We start from the raw sequence: 17,581 nt of genomic DNA, 5'->3' as shown, positions 1-17,581 counted from the left end.
CACTTGTATAGCCAACCCAAAAGAGGGCCCACTTGTGACACGTGTAGCCCAACCCCAAAAAAAGAGTGGCCACACATGAGGGGGAGCATTGAAGTATAAATGATTAAAAAACACCAACTCTAACAGCTTAAGCTTTTTCAGTAATTGGTAGTTTTACAGAGCCTAGCCTAGGAGAAGGCCCAAAAAATAATTACAACAGATAAAAACACAAGAAGACTCAATCTAAAGTTTCACAGAGCTTTGGGAAGCCTAAAGTGTCGACACTAACGGTGCCTCTAGCATGAAGGGGCAAATCCCTCCAAGAGCGGTAGAATCGGTTAGCTTTGGATGCGAATTCAATGTTAGTGAGTGCATTGTGAACTAAATTACCCTCCCCGAATTGGTGAATACATGATGGAGAAATGAGAGCCAGCAAGGACTTTATTTCAACACATATATTTTATAGGGGAATTGCTAGCGTCCATTGCAGAAGGCATTTCACAAATGGGCTGTTGCATGTGAGAGCGACAACCATATAATAAAGACAAAATCTGTTGAAAAGTGAGCCTGCGTGGCTGCTCTCACATGCAACAGCCCATGCGCGAAATGACTTCTATGATGGACGCTAGCAAATCGCATTTTATAGACCTGGGGATGGTACTTTACCCACTAAAAGGTCAATGAATACCTTACTGTCTGACTCCACAATTACGTTCGACATGGATGGCGAATCAGGTACAACCACGAAGGCCACCAAGATGGCAACTGAGAAGTGCTCTTGGCTTCCGCAACCATGTTAGAACTTCTCGTGAAATAGTGCGAGAAAGCAAAGAGGATTTTGGCTGAATTGTCGCGAATGACTACGCCACTGCTGGATTCACCTGATTTCCCTTTGGCTGCTCCGTCGATGTTAAGCTTGACAACTTTGCATGGAGAACGCTTCCACCAGATCGAACAGTCCTTAACCAGTTTACAATCCCAAGGAGAAAATCCCTATTTGCACAAGAGAGCTTATCAAGCAAAGATGATTCAACTATAGGCAAGACAAAGGACATTGATCTGAGTCAGTCTTTTCATTCGTAGACAACACCAACAGACATTAGTTATCTTCACCAAGCTTTTATTGCATCCCATAGGTAAATTCTTTGTAACTTAGTGGACATCAATTCAGTTAACTGGTAAGGTAAATATTGTCATAGGGAAATAGGTAAAGTACCGCTTTGGGTGCGTTTGGATTGCCTGAATCAGGAATCGGTATTGACATCACATTCCATTCATTTTCAAATTTCCCCAGTAAACAGAATGGCAATTCGAGTTCTAGTGTTTGGGTAAGCATTGAAATTCAACTAGGGAATCAGTCATGATTTCGATTCTAACGTTTGGTGCCATCTAGACCAACTTCCGAATGGAATCAAAATTTCAAAAAAAAAAATTAAATACATGTTGATCTAGTCCGCAATCTGTTCATATGTGGCGATCATAGAGTTCCATGGCGCCAAATATTTTCTCCATGGTATCAAATATTTGTTTTGCATCTCCAACACAACCTACTTTTGCATACATCTTGACCAGAGCAGAGCATTGGACAATCTGTTCATATGTGGCGATCATAGAGTTCCATGGCACCAAATCTTTTCTCCATGGTATCAAATATTTGTTTTGCATCTCCAACACAACCTACTTTTGCATACATCTTGACCAGAGCAGAGCATTGGACTCAAAAACATCAAAATCTAACCCAAGCTTTACAAAGTGCAGATGGATCGATCTCCCCATCAAAAGAGTTCATCAAAGGCGCACAAATGGGAAAAAACTTGAGATAGTAAGCCAATCCATCCACACCCCCTCCAACATCATCTCCTCAAGCACACCCAATGCCTCACCGAGCTTGAAATTTTGGCAAAACCCAGAAATCATCGCATTCCAAAGCCCAGAAATTATACTTGAGATAGTAACAGACATTGCATCAAACACTTCTCTTTTCTTTTTCTGGTATTTAACCTTTTGTGGAATACAAGAAACAGCTCAACCAGCAAAATTACAAAACATTAAACTAGAAATGTGCCAATAATATACTAAAAATTCCCGCTACAATTGAGAAGCATGAAAATTTTTGGAGTCCTACTTGATACTAATCCTAAAATACACTCAGTGACCCAAAAGGCTCCTATTACTACGTTGGGTTTAATGATGGAGCAGTACATGAATGACTGAGGCAATTTCAGGCTCACTTATGGAGAGACCAAACACCCATAGAGAAGTGTCGAAGTAACATGCCTGTAACTCATCTTCCTATCATAAATTCACTTGAGGGGATTTCAAGGAGAGAACAAACACCCATTCTATGGAGCAACCATACATATATCAATGCATTAGTAAGAAATCCATTGACAAATCAAACCTCAGAACTTACCAACAACTCTCTGAAGAACTTGTTTGATCACCCCCGCCGATGCTACCGATGCTCCCCTAAACTGCAGGAAAATTGTTTAACAACTCAGCATTTGAATCAACATCAACAACCTGAAAAGACAGCAAAAATCATTTTTGAATCACCCAAACCTTAGATCTTAGCATTAGAGAAAGAATACCATCAACGGTGGATGATTGCACTGAGTAAACATATAAATGGAGATTGCTTATTGACTCCACTATTTCAAGCAATAACAATTCCCTCCACGGACAACGCATATCAATCTGAACTTCCTTCTCAACTATGGTGACTGTCAGATCTGCTAAACTATCCTTGGGTAAAACCCAGTTTAGTTCAGCATCTGCATCGTCTACATCAGATGCCTTCCTCTTGTTTATGGACGTTTTTCCATTAGAAATCTCATTGTTTCCATAATTATCAGATGTTCTCTCTACTATACCTGGATGTTTCCTTCTTTCTCTTGCATCGGATCCAGCTGAATCTTTGCAAGCTTCTAACTCTTCCACCCTTCTCTCAAGCTCTTTCAAGTACTATATTGTGTCTCCAAGGATAGATGCCTTATCAACCTGTGAAAACATGAATATTCATCAAGAAGTAGCATTGCAGAGGGATTTGCTTGGCATGGAAGAAACTCTTATGTCACATATACAGAACAAGGAAGCTAAATAAAGTATGAAAGTTCGAATCCACAAAAATTAATGATCCCATGGTTTAAAAGGTTACTGTATCACTCAAATTTACCATAAATGATACAGAAAACGGTAATCCACATATTAATATTTTTCTAAAAAAGACAGAATTCTTCTCAAATATTGATTCAATTTAACTCACCACCTTTATATTTTACCTTAGATTGCAGAGGGATTCACCCACAATAAAAATGACACTATAGTCACAAAAGTTTGAACAAGCAGTCTTATTGTCTATTTTAGCAACAAATTAGGAAATGTTTAGGAATATGCATCTATATATTTTCCTTCCACTTGAAAAATGCAAAATGTGAATATAAAATTAGAATAAAGGTCAAGTTAGGTTCGGGTTCGGGTTGAGTCTTTCCAACCCGGGTTGAGTTCGGGTCAGGTTCGGGTTGAGGGTTTGGGCAACCCAACCCGAGTGAAACCCGATATTTTTTTTAAGCTTAAAAACTCGGGTTGGGTTGGGTTGCACTCGGGTCGGGTCGGGTTCGGGTTGGAAAAAAGAGTTCCTTGGGTCGGATCGGGTTGAACCTTGTCGGGCTAGAAAACGGGTCGGATTCGGGATGCAAAAAAAGAGTTCCTCGGGCTGGACTCAACCCGACCCAACCCGACCCAAGTTGTACCCCTAGCAATAGGTCGTCCACGAGCTCTTCGTCCACAAGGCATTTTATAAGCTTGAAAAAAAATCAAGGAATCTCGGATTTGCAGTCCCCTCCGACGGCCTTTAGTAAAATGCTAATATCTCCTTGTAGAAAACTTTGATTTATAATCTGTTTGTTATGCCGGAAACTAGACTCGAAGATCTTTCAGTTGGTGTATTGCTTGCTCATATCGGATACCGATAACCCTTTCAAATATGCCACGAAACAGACCCAAACTTTTTGGACTGCAAAAATTATTGATTGTGCCGATTATGAAAGTGAGCCACAAAATCTTCCATACCAAATTTGGTGCAGGCCGCAACCAGCAAATGGAAACACAAAATGAAAATTGATCAAATAACAAGAATAATGACAAAGATACAACCGAGAATTGCTCAATCGGTTTGTAGCGGAATCACTCGATGCCAGGTAGAATGCTAGGAATCACTCGACCAGCAAGGCAAAATCGCTCAACACCGAAGGGGAATCACTCAACCCTTGGGAGGAATCACTCAACTCCAGATTTACAGTAATTTGCTACAAAGAATTTTAACCAAAGTACCATACTGCCATCCCTTCTTGGCTAATTCTCATTAATATATATGGTGATAAAAGTGTAGTAAATGAGATACATGGACAATGACTCACAAATAACTTCTAAGACAGCTTCCAAAACGCCGCAAGTTCATAGGTAGTCAAAATACAAAAATCAACAAGTCTTAACATAGTTCCCATAAAGCATTAAAGAAAGACTTAACTGATACATACTAAAAACTAGACATAGTAATTAGTTAGCTAAATTCCCATGCAACAACCCAAGACCAAGTCAAAACACATAGATGTGCCACATGGATGGCAAATGGCATCATCCTACGATGCCAATTGGCTATGACACTGCATCACTTTCTTTTCTTTTCCTTCACGCGAAAAACAGGTGTACGGACCCTTAAGGGAGACTATATGTAAAAAAAATTAATGTTGTAATTATGAAGAGAAAATATGAAGGTTTTTTCTCCACCATTGAAAAAAAACCCTTTTTAATTAAAGTATTTTTTTGTTGTGATTCGACTTTCAACCATGGAGAAATGAGATACTAATTTAATCCCCTGTGTTAGGTTATCTTTTTTCCTTTTCGTGAATATAGGAATGAACAAGACATACATAAAATTGTCATATCATTTAAATTTGGGATTTTTGCTGATTAGTCCCTACTTGGCAAAATAATTGCTTAATAGGCTCTAAGAAAAGAGTATTAATCTAACTTCAACAAGTTGTTAACATTTTAGCCCATTTTGACATTACACGTTAGTATTCTTAAAATTTCATCTAAATTTTAACCTGAATAATATCATTTAATTTGCAATGAAAAAGTTAACAACTTGTCCAATGATTTTTTGTTGAAGGATTTTTGACGAAAAATTAGGAAGAAATACTATTTTTGGCTGTTTCCTAATTTTTTTCTTAAATATTGGAAGGGAAATCGAAAATGGGCTAAAACGGATTAAAGATTGGGGGGTAAATTTGCCATTTTAAGATTTTTAGCTGAGCAAATTGACGTACGTCAATTTTAGTGACCTTTTAGCATTTTTTAAAAGTAGGACTGTTAGGATAATATCCTTTTCTTACAGACTATCAGGCAATTTTTTGCCAAGTAGGGACTAATCAGCAAAAATCTCTTTAAATTTTCAATGTTTTTCTTCTATTTTTCCTTTCTGAATCTATAAATAATCATAAGAGAAAATGACACCATTTTAACAATAAGCCATTTTTTATTCAATATTTCGATCATTGTCACAGCAATGTGCTTAATTTCTTTTGAGAAAAAGGAAAGAATCAGTTAAAGAGAACAAGAAAAATTCAATATTATTATTGCTTTTATAAAAAAACAACATTTCTAAAATCATATCTTTTATTGTTTGATCAGTTTTTTAAAATTTAATTGCTTCATAAGCTTGTTTTTCCTTAATTTTAGATATTTTGTAAATGCAACTCCCATATTTCTCTTATAATTTACATTTTTTATTTTACAAATTCAAAAGTGGGAACTAACGTAGTTCATTGTATCAACCCACTTGATTATCGGCAACCCATCTCAGTTCCCAAATTTTAAACCTTCCCTTTAGCAGCAATGATGCATAGATTTTTTTTAAATGCAGAGGCTCACGATTCAACAAATGTACTTCAAAAAATTCTGGAACCAAGTCACACAATGCTTAAATGCACTTACAAGAAAAATCAACCCTCCGAAAACCTAGGAGTCAACCCATGAAAATACAACCCTCTGAAAACCTAGGAGTCAACCCATGCATCCTTCCAAAAAAATTCTTTATGATGCCCTTTCAGATTTTCAACTGAAAATTTCCTCAGCGAAGAAATGATTGTGTATCATAGTAATGACAGCTTAAATAGAAACCCAATGATAGAAAATTAACTACTAGTAACAGTCTACGATGGGAGTCAAGTACCTTGTCGATCGAAGGAACCAGCGATCTAAGAATCATAAACTTCTCGTTAATTTTCTCTCTCCTCCTCCTTTCTGACAAAACATGGTTCACACTTCACACTAATATCATCCCCTTCCAGTTTCCAATCTCTCTCCTCACTTCCGATTTCTTCTTGGGACTTCAGTGAGCAACTGCCATGCATCCAAGCCCCATTAAACAAAATTTTCTTTAATAATTTTTGTGACATGCTAATATGTACCTTCTGAGTATCCACATCCTTCCACCAATTTGTAAAGCTTGACCCACAAGTACGATTATAAAAGTAGGGTTTCTTAATTACACAGTGGGAATTTCTAAAAATGGCAGAAAGGGTTTTCAAATAGTGCGAGTCATCAGCTTCGAGATCCAATGAGCTAAGTTTTGTGTGATTGCAGTCTTGAAGCTCTAAATTTTTAATCTTTCCGCCCTTTCGAGAAGATATGACCTTTTCAGGATTTGCAAAGGACTGAGATAATATACAGTCACTTGAATTTACAGAACCATGGATACAATTACTTAATTCGTCATCCATGCACTGCCAACTCTGAACTTGAGAAGTGCCATTAAGTCCCTCCAACATGAAAGAGTCATCAGCATTATGGTTGGGACAATAACCATTAGAACTGTTGTCAGAAGAGCCTGTTTTTAACTCCTCGCAGACACCAGCAAGCAATTCATCTATTCTTTCAGGGACCAATTCAATTTCTTCACCCTTGTCTGCTTTCCGAGGGCTTGATGTAGACTGCTCGGAGCATACAGGTTTTGGAAACTCCAAAAAGAAAGTTATAACGTGTTGAATGAGAGTAGCGTCCTCTGAGATCTTTAGATAATAAATACAGATGGAATCAGAATTACTTGTTTAATTAATGCAAGTGGCAACAGATGAGAGTTGATAACAATATTATTTAGCCGGAAATGTGACACAGAAAGTTACCAGTTGAATCACACCAAGCTCTAGCACACCACTCATAAGAGGAAAGCATACAACAGTCTGCAAATCAATTTGAAGAGAAACCTTATTTCAACCCCCGATAGAATTTGTGATAATTATTAGGGATTTGCTAGGGACCATCGCACAAGGCATTTCAGGCCGGGATGTTGCATGAGAGAGCAGCCACCTCAGATGAATCAAATGAATAAGATAAAATCTGTTGAAAAGTGAGCCTGTGTGGCAGTTGCCCCATGCAACAGCCTGCCCATGAAATACCTTCTGTGTTGGTCCCTAGCATATCCCTAATTATTAACATGGTTTCTCAAATATTATTGATAACTGTATAAAATAAATCATACCTGAAGAGACGCACTCTGAGGGTTATAATTGGTAGCAGTATAGTTGTTGAACAGAAATCAACACAAAAAAATCAGCTCATTCTGTTGTTTAAAAAAAAAAACACTGGTCTAATCTTCCAATCAAAGCTTGAATCAGAATAACATGAGAGTTTGGTCGAGGAACACTGACCTTTGCTAAAAGGGAGCAAGTGAAGACTTTGCTTTCCGCATAATGAGCATTGCATTGCCAGATATGGTGACCATTTGCTAATGCCCTTCCAGGCAATCTGGGGTCAAACATTTGGTAAATCAAATGAAGGCCAATATATCAGCATAAACGAAACTTACAGAGTGAAAAATTGAATACGCCATAAAACTTTAGCCCATGAAGGATGCATGAGATCTGAAGGCATTATGTTCATGGTAAACAAAATGCAAAGATGATGCTAATGAACCGAAGAAAAGATTATTTCTGAGTGGTCCTAAACAAGATATCAGGACAGTTGGTGATCATACACAGCACAAAAAAGAGAGGAAAGTTAGGGAAACAAGAGCCAAAGAAAATAACTATTGGATTTCTTTGACAGCACTAAATTAGAAGATACATACACAACACACAAAAATTGTTATTGTCACCATTGTTATCTTTGAGGCCACATAGATGAAGAGAAAACAATGCAGAAAACTGAAACACTTGGCCATGACAACCTATTCAACATAAATGACCATATAAGTAAGCATTATTTCACCTAGACAAGGACAAAACCACCTTTTCTTTCACCAACAGAACTACCACTCTTTCTAGAGTTTGCATTAGAACTGAATTGAAGTTTAGGATAAGCTCTCAAGCTCAAGGTACTTGACTTTTCTTCCTTAGTTTTGGGTAGTTTCTTTCATCTCAATGATTTACATGTACCTTCCTTTTTCCATTGGTAACATCATGCACTGGGTTAACCCTTCTCATTTGATAAATAGATTGTAATTTACATGTTAGTGTGTCACATGTAAACTGGAACATAAGCCAGTTCTGCTTTTGCGATCAAAGATGGAAGTGTGTTTTACTACTAGAGAAAACACCTCATTATAGTCCCCACCATCCTACAGCGCGTAGCCTTTTGGTACCCACTGTGCCTTAAACCTATCTCCATCAATCTAGGGGATCCTTTCTTATTTTTGTAACTTAACAAGTTCACAAGTTTGATTTCATTGAAGAGATTTCTTCCCTTCACCATGGTCATTGCCCACTAGCCATTGTATTTACTTTTGTTCTCTATCATCAATGCATAGGATACCATATCTTCATAGACGTATCTGGAAAGTAGCAACATTTCTCTCGGGTTTATTGTACATTTGTCGCCTGATATGAGGCATCTTCCAATATCCTGGGAAGAATTAGGTGCTCCTTCCTTCTTTCTCCCCAAGCCAAGAGTGTTAGGCTCCACCTCCATAGTAACATTTCCCTTTCCACCATTCTACTTGCTTAGATGAAGCATAGAAGACTCATAACAACTTACATCGTGACTTACATCATTTGTCCAAACTCCATTGCAATCCAGATTGGAGAGTATATAGCATGCCTTTTTCAAGGCGAATTCTATTCATTTATTATGTGACCATTCTGTTGTCTATTCATTTATTATGTGACCATTCTGTTGTGGAGTACTGGTATCGATGTAGTGACAAACAATGCCTTAATATTTTCAAAACTTCTCAAAATGCTTCTGCTGAAATTTAATACCATTGTTGGTCCTCGATTGCTACAACTTCTTTCCAATTTGGCTCTCGACCATAGATTCCCAATGTTTTAATGTGACTAAGACCTGATCCTTGGTCATCGGGGTATATATCCAGACCTTCCTCAAGTAGTTGTACACAACTCAATCAAAACTTGCTAAGGCAACTAATTCGCTGTCATGACCAGTAAAACAAATCACAGATTAAGAAAATACAAGCCACGGAAGTTCCGTATAAAGAAATCAATAGGCCTTAAGAATCACAAAATGTATGGAAAATTAATGGTAAAAAAACTGAGATGTTATTTAAAAAAGTGGCAATACACTGAAACGTGCTTCCTCCTCTAATATACTGGATTGATGACATTCTGAGTGGGCTCTTACTGTCACGATGTGGAGTTAGAGATTGCAATTGAAAACCATAGTCTATATAGAGGCAATATGGATCGGCCTTGGGCTTTGGTTGTCTTAAAAGGTGAATGGGCTGAGAAGAAAAGCGAAAGGGGCCAGTAATTAAGTAGTTTCTAGGGATGGAAACAATCTATGAGACAGGAAATTTTGGAATAAATTAGAAGATGGTAAAAAGACAGGGGGGGGGGGGGGGGGGGGGGGGGTGGGGGTGGGGGAGGCGGGCAAGGATACAAATTCGAAGGTAATGGAAGTGTTGTGATACTTCCTGCCTTTCTAAAGTTTATAGTTTCTTTTTAGGTACCAAGTATATAGAAATCATATTTTGGCATATTAGAGTTCGATCGATTTTGTTTTGATCGTTATTCTGCTTCAAAAAGAGTACAAGGAGTAGAAAGTGGTCTTAGAAATTACATCCATTTAAGGGGATTAGATATATGGGTTTGAATTGACAGTTATGAAAATATGAGTTCTATTATTGTGCTCTGGCAGCACGAATTTTGAATTCTTTTTCAGTAAAATGACAAAAACTTTCGGACTAAATAAGATCCTTGTTACAGTCTAGGGTTCAATCATGAAATAGAGATGAAGAGAGACGAGATATGGGAATTGTGAAAGAAGATATTGTTCGTGTTTGATACAATATGAACACCGACAACGGATCTTGGCGATTCAACATTGAGAAAATCACAGAACAATATGGAATGAATTGAAATGAGAAAAAGACAAACCGGAAGCCATGAATCTTGTTTTTCTTTCTCTCAGGGTTTCTCCTTGCTACACAATAGTCGGTGATGGGGACCGGTTTCCATTCTCTTCAAGCGTGGATTCTCAAATATGGGAAACAAATTCGTTGTGTGCAAACAGGACCCAAGAGTTCTTTTTATAAGCGTTTGTGGGAAGAGATGCGACTCCTCATCGCGCGGATCCCTCTCCCCAAACGTCTCTTTTAAACGTTTGTACCTTTTACATAAAGTCTTTTCATTTAATGACTTTTCACAAAAGTAATTAACTAACCAAATGGTCTCGACCATCGATCTTGCAAAAGCCACATCCACCGTTAGGATTATTTCCTAACAGATATTAATTATCTCAAATTCGACAATCTCTCGCTATTGTGTGTGCGGGCGGGCGCCACATAGCTTTACATCACTAAAATACCCTACACACTATAATGTATTCCAACATTCTCCCTCAAGCTGGAGCAATATGGAAAATATAAGTCAACAAGTTCCCAACTCAAAAACTTCATAAACAAATTAGAGAGTTGATCTTCAGACTTCACAAATGGAGTAAATTCATCTCCACTCATGACTTTATCTCGTATAAAATGGCAGTCAACCGCAATATGTTTGGTGCCTCAATGGAACACTGGATTGAAATCAATGGGCACATCAGCTAGATTATCACAAAAAAACTGCATAGGAAGCTCCACTAGAAATACTAGCTCCAATAGAAAATGCTTCAACCAAATCCACTCACATGAATTGTAAGACGTACCTTAATACTCGTCTTTCGCACTAGACCAGGTATACACTTTGCTCAATTACCACCTAGAAAATGAAATAGCCAGCAGTAAACCTTCGAACAGAAGGAGATCCAGCCCAATCGGCATTCGTAAACCTTGTAATATGGATGTTAAAGTATAAAAGATTAAATAACGCCTTCTCCAACAGTTTAACCTGGCTCTGATACCATTTTGACTTGCCAACTTCTCCAAAAGCTTAAGCTGTTGGAGAAAGGCGTTATTTATCTTTTATACTTTAACACTCCCCCGCACGTGTGGCCCACTTGGCAAACACATGGCACACATGTGGTCCAACTTTGGGCCAACCATCGCATGTGGATTTTTGCTATCTGGGAGGTTTGAACTCGAGACCTTTGGCTCTAATACCATGTTAACTTACCAACTTCTCCAATAGCTTAAGCGGTTGGAGAAGGTGTTATTTAATCTTTTTATACTTTAACAATGGAGGTGACCATTAGGCCTATACAACAGACCACTTCTAGGGATCCCATGAGATACAGTAAAACCCGTATTATGGCTTTCCATGGAGTAGATCCAAGAGTGCAAAAGGAAAATCTAGTCTGGTAACCCGTATTATGGCTTCCCGCCTTTCTAAAATTCAAATTTTACTTTTAGGTAATATGTAAACAAAACTCATATTTTAGCATATTAAATAGTTCTAGATAAATTACCTTGGGTTTATATTTTTGTTTCAAATAGTAAAGAGACTATAAAGTGGTCTTTGAAATTAGAACCGTTTAAAGGGATTAGATATATGGCTTTGATTTCGCAGTTATGAGAATCTGACTTTTGTTATTGTGCTGTAACAACGTTACTTTGGCTTTATATTTTTGTTTCGAATTGTAACCAACTTACAACCTACTACCTGCGCCCCTGGTGGAAGAGGGACCAATCGCCATGTATGATTTGACTCCATAGCACCCATCTCTGCATTCATTGTTGCTCGCCAACCTGGATGAGCCATAGCATCTACCACAGAACGTGGAATAGAAACAAAGGACATGGATGATAAAAAAGGAGCTATAAGAGGGTGACAAATGAGCATAAGAAACCACAACAGAAATGGGATGATGTGTAGAACAAGAGCGTGTACGAGATGACATAGGGGCCTCATCAAGAGAAACAGTTAACTCTGGAGAAGTAGGGAGTCCTGCGAGCTGTGACGGAGCTGGTGGGCATGAGGTGTCGGCTGGACATGAAGGTAGTGAAGATTGCTGGCCTCGACGAGAATAAACCTACAATGGCTTGGATTGTTCCACAGGTTTAAATTCGAGACTGGAACGAGTAATGGTAGTGGAACCTAAGAAGGAGGAACTGAAATAGAAACAGAATTAGTAAAATAAAGGGTATCCTCAAAAAATGTGAAATCCCAAGGGTGATGGCAACCCGAGAGGGGGGTGAATTAGACTTCAAAAACTTTGCCAAATATAAGTGCAGAATTCAAAAACTAAATGGCAAGTTAAACCACGAACAACAAAGAAGTAAAAATCAAATGCACAAACCAAAAGAGATAGAGAGAGATAAAAAGTGTGAATCGAGATTTTTAAGTGGTTCGGTCCAAGCCTAGGACCTACTCCAATCCACGAAGACTCTTGATGGCTTCACTAAAAACGGATTCCCTTAACCGAGGAGAATCAACCCAATTACAACTTCCGGAGAAAGCTCCGCGACTCCCACACTCGCTCTACGGAGATGGCTCTGTGTCTCCACCAACACTCGCCAAATACACTTTTTGAATGTAGAAAGAAGGAAAAATAAAATCCCTTTCAAAGGGTTACAATGTTGAAGAAGATATACAATTTGAAGCATATGATCCAAATTCTTAATCTAAGATTAGAGAGGCATAAACAAGATGAATCACACAGCTAAAAAGGATTCTGGAATGCCATGTTGAATTTTTCTGAATCTGCTCAGGTATCAGGAAAGTTGCTTCAAAAACTAATGAGTCAGAGAAGCATCGAGACTCCTAAAATAACAGAAATGGCAATAGAAATTGTTCCAAGCAGCCAGTAAAGGAAGTGGCAATAGAAATTGGTCCTTGCTAATCAGCAAAGCGAGTGGCTTGACTTTTATGAGGAGCAGAAGATGAACCGAACACACATAAGAAGCTTTGGTGTGATGTTACGTCAAGAAAATGCAAAATGAATAAGTGTTGAAGCCTTTCAAAATTGCATAGACAGAAACTAGCCTGGAAACATTGAAAACCTATAATTCACAATAGAATACAAACAAGAATACTAAACCTTTATGAATAAATGAATGAGTGGTGTTTCTTGGGCGAAAAATTTCCCTCCTTTTAGATTCATCTCCGATTATGACTTATGGCATGGGTGGAAGGAGGTTTGTTGTAGTAACGAGCGGAAACCTAAAGTCATGCTGGTGTGGGAGCCTCCGCCGGGAGGTCACTATAAATTCAATTTTGATGGTTCTAGCATCGGTAACCCCGGTCCATCGGGTATTGGAGTGCTACGGGATGAGAGGCGAGAGGTCAATTGGGCTTTTGCGGGACCTGTTGGAGTCTCTGATGCATCGGAGGCGAAGGCTCAGGCGATTCACCAAGGTTTTAAACTCTTGGTCCCGGAGTTGCTTGATAAGTAGTGGTGGAAGGAGACTCCTTCGATGGTTTAAGGGGCCGAGAAAGCATCATTGGAGGTTTGATAAATTCTTTGACAAGATCAAGGACCGAACTAGATCATCGGCGGTTGTTTTTCGTAACGTTCGTAGATCGGCAAACGATGTGGCAGATCATCTTGCGAGAGTAAGGGTTTCCAAGGAGTCTCGCCCTTTTTGACGCTCTCCCTCCTTGAGGCGCGTTTGTGTATCTATATTTCCTTTGTCTTTTTTCGGTTGTTCTCTTCCTGTCTCTTTTCTTTTTTCTGTTTTGCCTTTATCTCTCATGTAAGCAACAATCTCGGTCTGGTTTTTTTAATAAATGAATAAGGAAAAAGGAAAAGAATGATGCATAATATCTGAATAGGCATAATAGGAGACTAATTCAATCAAACAACAATAACCTCAATCTACATTTACTATTAAGCAGCTCTCTTAAATATAACCCGAAAAAACCAAACAACAGAAATTTTTTAATTAGCACATCCACTAATATAATTTCTTTCATTTGGACCAATAATGATCAAGGACAAGTAAATAACTCATTTCATCACTATGGAAGAAAGAATTACCCTTGGCCAGGATTGAAAGTGAAGGACATGCAAACCAAGTAGTACCATTCTGAGTCTGAAAGATCTTCAGGCGATAATGCCACAGAAGGTCTCTTAGCCTGTTGGTTGTTTTCACCCACTGACAGAGATTCATACAAATCTCTTAATTGCTCACTCCTCTGCAAACCCAATTGGTCAGCATTAAGCTCCATGGGCTGCACTGACTTCCTCGTCTTTATATCACCATTGTAGTACCCAGCAGCCCATTCTTACATCCTAGAAAACAAATTTTCCACCATAAAGAAATAAAAGAAAGATTACAAACATAACGATGTAAAAGAATCTAAAACCATTAAAAAAAACATTTTCAATAAATTAACTATAAGCATTCTTAAATGGTGACGCATCATAGGATAACTCATATTGCAGAGTAGTTTCTATGTGAAGTTTGCATCTTTTCAGAACAGGGACCATATAGAATAACATAAACAAACTAAATATATAAAATAAGAAACAAGGATGGAATTTGAATTCTTGGAAACACATTTGATATTATAAACTGATTGTGTATACAAGCCGTGTTTCAAAATGCAGATGCAGGTAAAAACGCGCTCGAAGAAAATCCTAGTCAACTTAGCACGACGCGGTCGAGTACTCGGTTGATGCAGTCATAACTCAGGAGAATCAAAGGAGTTTTTATTGACTCTGTAGGGAAAAACACAGAAGACAGTGGCAAACGGCGGAAAGCAGCCAAGGGAAAAGGGAATCGACTCAGAGGACGAGGGGGGTTTTTTTAATTGTGGAAACAAGAAATTGCAAATTTAAAGCAGTGGAAATAGAAAGGTGATAAGAAAAATGCAAGAACATACAGTAATTGAGTAGAACAAAAATACATGAAAAGAAAGCAAGATATATTTCAAAGGTCACCAACTAAATTTTCATTTCTTAAAAGACCAGGTAAAGCATTATTAGCAATGTCCAATGACATTGACCTTGATTTTGACCTACTAATAAACAGTTAATGTTTTCAACAATTTCCACCACACAGCTTACACAATACAAATTATACTGGAGAAAACTGCCATTTACTTTAAAAAATCTGAACATGATCTATATACAGAAAGAAAAGACATAATCTTCATTCACCAAACTGAACACTACCCATGTTTTATATCAGTCCTCTGAAAATTAAACAGAGCAACATGCAAAAATGAAGAAAGAAAAAAAGGGTTGGACTTCAAAGATTATATACCCTTGTTGTCTAATTGAGGTGGACCAGGAGACACCATAGCACCACTGAATGCTCCAAACAATAGCAGAAATCTCTCTCCTTAAGTGATTTTCTGGCACTCCTTCCGGGTTTTGGAGTCTAGTATCCATAGCACAATACATAACCTAGGCCTTCACAGTAGATTCTCTCTGCTTTTGAACCCTTGTTTTTCAGCCCAACAACCAAAGGAAGTTGAAACTTGGAACTCCTCAAAGTTTTCTTAGGTGCTGTAAGTTAGTTTTTACAGAAAGAAAGGCAGAAAGGGACAGAGAAAACTGAATCATAGAGAAATAGAAACATCTTTTTCTACTTTTTTCTTCATCTCAAGGTGGATTTCTGTTTTTCATCCACAAAAACCAGAACCCAGCTCAAATAATGATTTTAAAGCCAAGAAATTATAAAAAAAAAAAAAAAAAAAACATAATGGAACAAACCTTGACAACACTAGCATTAGAAGTTTTTTAACTATTTTTCCAGGTTTGGGACCTCATAAGACAAAACCCAAGACTTAAAAATCAGATTTTATGCTTGGAAAACTAAAATAAAAAAATCTCTGATTTTTTTTTCCTGGGGTGGGTTGCTGTTATTACCCTACAAAAAAAAAGAAAAAAAGAACACCCAGTTCAAATCATGAGTGAGCACAGAAAGTATTCATGGCAAAAACAAAAACCCAAAAAAGGCATGACAAATGTGCTCTTTGTGGTGTTTCTGGCGATTTTTCCAAGGCTTCTGAACCAGACATCGAAATCCATCTACAAAACCTTCCCTTTTTTCTCTTCTTTGGGTTGAATGGAGCTAGGCAATGAATGACATGAGAACAACAGAGTTATTTGTAAGAATCTTTGAAAGGGCAAGAAAACTGGACCATCTTCTCAGGTTGGCTCACGTGAGAGAGTAGCCATAGTAATTTCATATCATTGAAGTATTTGGTGCAAAAAAATAAATAAATAAAATTCCACCTGAGAAGAAAAATTTTCATCTTGAATCTAAATTTGTACTACTTTCCTCTTTTGCATGTGAATATGTGATTCAAATATCATTCAATGCAAGAGGGTGTGGGCTCGAATCTCCATCTCCTCGATTGCCTCGATAATTTAAGGGCGCTGACAAATTCACCCTCTTATATTAACATATTCACCACCTATTTTTAAAAATGAACTGTAAAGCCTACACCACAGGATGATCCAAACCGTTCATGTGATGAGCCACAATGTAAATAGTTTGTGTGCCAAAAATCATTTCCATAGGATGATCCTAGGCCTACGATCTAGAGAGAAACTCCATATAATCAAACCTCTATAGATTGGTTGGTTAGAATCATCCTGTGGAAATGATTTTTGGGGCACAACCTATTTACATTGTGGTCCATCAAATGGACGGTTTGGATCATCCTATGGTGTGGGCTTGTACAATTCATTTTGAAAAATAAGGTGTGAATATTGTAAAAGAAGGGGGTGAATTTATCACTGCCCTAATTTAGAGGACAGGTGCAAACAAACAGAGAGCTTATTAGCTCAGCTTAGGCGTGGCTTGGCTTGGCTTGGCTTGAACAACAGCTCTGCTACTTTGCATCTGTATTTTTCTATATAATGGCTAGGGGTGTAAACCGATCGAATTTGGAGCGGATATGGCTATATATCCGAATTCGATTACAGTATACACTATTCGAATTCGGATTCGGATTCGGATTCAACGGATATTTAATATCTATTACCGAATTCATATCCGTCGGATATTGTTCGAATTCGGATATTATCCGTATCCGTTTATCTGGTAAATTCGAATATTTTATTGCAGCACTTTATCTTTTTTCTCCTACTTACTCGAATGAATTTTCCAAACCCTAAAACTAGAACTCTACATTCTCTTCACAAAATTAACTCTCAAACCCTAAAATATATGAGATCCCCTTCTTCCTTTTAAAACAAAGGCAGAGAGAGAGAGGGAGGCGATGGGGATGGGGATGGATGATATTGTTGG

At 37.9% G+C, this 17,581-nt stretch overlaps 1 pseudogene across 1 annotated transcript; it reads right to left on the bottom strand.

Annotated features, from left to right (window-relative positions):
- Positions 1–1,767: 1,767 nt before the first annotated feature.
- Positions 1,768–16,378, bottom strand: LOC143856979 (transcription factor EGL1-like; annotated as a pseudogene). Its single transcript, XR_013238435.1, has 9 exons — positions 15,584–16,378; positions 14,353–14,607; positions 7,692–7,788; positions 7,523–7,537; positions 7,167–7,223; positions 6,215–7,052; positions 2,542–2,979; positions 2,397–2,453; positions 1,768–1,980 (listed from the first exon to the last, which is right to left on the bottom strand). The product of XR_013238435.1 is annotated as a transcription factor EGL1-like (transcript).
- Positions 16,379–17,581: the final 1,203 nt, after the last annotated feature.

The sequence above is a fragment of the Tasmannia lanceolata genome, unplaced genomic scaffold, assembly GCF_043159265.1.
Source record: "Tasmannia lanceolata isolate RefF3 unplaced genomic scaffold, GAP_Taslan_0.1 ptg000024l, whole genome shotgun sequence".
Taxonomy (NCBI): Eukaryota; Viridiplantae; Streptophyta; class Magnoliopsida; order Canellales; family Winteraceae; genus Tasmannia; species Tasmannia lanceolata.
The sequence above is the reverse complement of the archived record's forward strand: the minus strand, read 5'-3'. Positions and strand labels throughout refer to the sequence as shown.